The sequence below is a fragment of the Pelodiscus sinensis genome, chromosome 19, assembly GCF_052426305.1.
Source record: "Pelodiscus sinensis isolate ZL-2025 chromosome 19, ASM5242630v1, whole genome shotgun sequence".
NCBI classification, from domain to species: domain Eukaryota; kingdom Metazoa; phylum Chordata; order Testudines; family Trionychidae; genus Pelodiscus; species Pelodiscus sinensis.
This window is the reverse complement of record NC_143070.1, coordinates 34320801-34323253: the sequence shown is the minus strand read 5'-3', so window position 1 is coordinate 34323253 and position 2453 is coordinate 34320801. Positions and strand designations below refer to the sequence as shown.

Here is a 2453-nt window from a genome sequence, read left to right as displayed (position 1 = left end):
CCAACCAAAGTGATTTTATTAAACGTCCAAGGAGGATTGATGCCAGCGATAACAGACAGATCAAAGGAAGTTACTAAGCAAAATAAAACAACACGCCGGCTAAGTCGAATACACTAAAAAAGCCGATTACAAATCATTATTTCTCTGCCTAGCTCTTATTTCCAGGAAAGTCTTTCTCGGGCCAGAAGTGTCTTTTCCTGTCCAGGTGTTTTCATGAGTCTTCTCCAGGAGGGAAGCCGTTTGTGAAGAGAGCCGATGACCATCCTCATGTGCATCACACTCCTTACATAGACTCCCCCCTTCCTTGTTCAGTTCCCTGACCACACGCCGATGGGAAAGTACAAAATACAAGATGGATTCCGGCACCCGGGGGCAGGGTCACATGTCTTTGTAGGACCAATCGTGGTCCGAGCTTACAAGGAAGACTATTCACAGATCATTGTCCCGAGCAGTGGGCCATTAAGTTCCACCAACGGCCCTCCCTTAGCACGTCTAGATTAGTCAACAGGTTTATGCTTCATACTTCTCGTTTCAAATAAAGGAACAATTCGTGGCCATCAGTAGACTACAGGCCGTCCTTGCTTCACGTCCAAGATAAGTCCAAGTTGTTTGGAACGTACAGCGAAAGAACTTGAAGCGGGGAATTTTTTTTCCTACGGTGGACTTCCCCTGGTACAAATTGGGTTTGGTTTTTTCGTGGTGTGACTCAAGACTGGGGAATGGGAGTCCTTATAACATATCAGTTCCTGCAAACGTCGGTAACTTGAATGTGGAATGGACATAGAGCAGGGCAACTTATAGCCTTGTAGACACGTTCAAGAGGTTACAAGCTCTCCAATGATCGGTTCCCAGTGGTAGTTTGCATAAAGCATATCGGAGCTAGGCATATTCGTAGGCAGATTTCCGTAAAGGGTGTGAGGGACAACGACACAACACGGTCTAGAAAGAAAAACGCCAACTCCATGGGTGATGCAGGATGCTAGGAACCATGGGGGAAAATATTAGTAGGGGTTCAACATCCACGAGACACAGCTGCTAAGCGGTGTTAACCTGTTCCTCTGACCTGAAGTAGCGTAACTTAGATTGACTTCCAGCGTTCATTTAGACCAGCCCCGAGTGGCTGGTGTCTTCACGCCTTGACTAGGCACCCAGGAAGTCATCAAAGTTCAACTTTTGGAACCCTCTTCTCAAGTTGCTCCAGACACTTTTGATTATCCTTGTGGATGTTCCTGGCCGCTCTCACGGCTGATTTCATGGCCGTGTCAATCCAGGCGTGAGGCTGGGCGGTGTGTTCTCCGGCAAAGTAGACCCTCCCTTCCTTCTGAAACAGAGGCCCCGAATAATCAGTGAACTGGTAGGGGGTGCAGGAGGCGAAGGCCCCCATGGAATGCTTGTCCAGGTTCCACCGCTTGATTACGTGTTTATCACACATGTGCTTGAGTTTGTCCTTGTGGATGTGATGGATTTTTGCCAGGTCCTCCATCACCACGTCAATGCACTCCTCGTCACTCAGGGGCACGAAGAACTCCGCGTCATCGTTCCACGTGTAGGAAGCCACGATCACCCCCCACCCGCTTGAGAAGTTGTGGTTGGGGTAGTAGATGAACCGGGATGGGTGATCCGTGACCGACGGCCCGCCCCGAATCCCGTCCTTCTCCCAGAACTTTTCGGTGCAGGACAAGACCACCTTGGTGGCGGTGGAGTAGTGGATGGAGCGCAGGGCGTGGGCCTTGCTGGAGGAGAGCGGGGGCATGAATTGGATGAGGCGTGTGGCTTTAGCTGAGGAGGTGACCAGGACGTAGTCCGCCTTCACAGAGTTGGGTCTTAGTGTATCGGGGGCGCGGTAAAACACTCTGACCGTGTCACCTTTAGTGATTATCTGCTCGACGGTACAATTAAGGTGGACCACTCCGGGCATGGACCGGTGGAAGGCCAGTGGCAATTGGTCGAACCCGCCTGTGATCTCATCAAAGCTGCAAGAAACAAGAAGTGATGGGTGACCAAAGAGCATCTCGCAATAGCCTCTTGTGCGCTAAGCTAGGGGGAGAGGTAGATACGTTGGAGGGCAGGGGTAGAGTCCAGACTGACCTGGACAAATTGGGCTAAACGAAATCTGAGGAGGTTTCACAAGCTGTTCAGGGTAAGAATTTGCACGTAGCTAGTGTCTTAGCTGGCAATTTTCTTTACTTTAACTTAGTAACTTCCTTTGATCTGACTGCTTTCACTTACAACCACTTTCATCCTACTTTTTGACTTAATAAAACACGTTTGTTTATTTACCGAATCCAGAGTAAATCATTCTTACTTGGGGCGGGGAGCAACCATTGTGCATATCTCTCTATCGTTGATAAAGTGGGCGGGCTTCATGAACTTGCTACGTCTACACTGGCATGATTTTCCGGAAATGCTTTTAACGGAAAAGTTTTCCTTTAAAATCATTTTCGGAAAAAGCA

The 2453-nt window shown here is 49.0% G+C and overlaps 1 pseudogene; it reads right to left on the bottom strand.

Annotated features, from left to right (window-relative positions):
- LOC149523127 (L-amino-acid oxidase pseudogene) lies at nucleotides 1-2066 on the bottom strand (annotated as a pseudogene).
- Nucleotides 2067-2453: the final 387 nt, after the last annotated feature.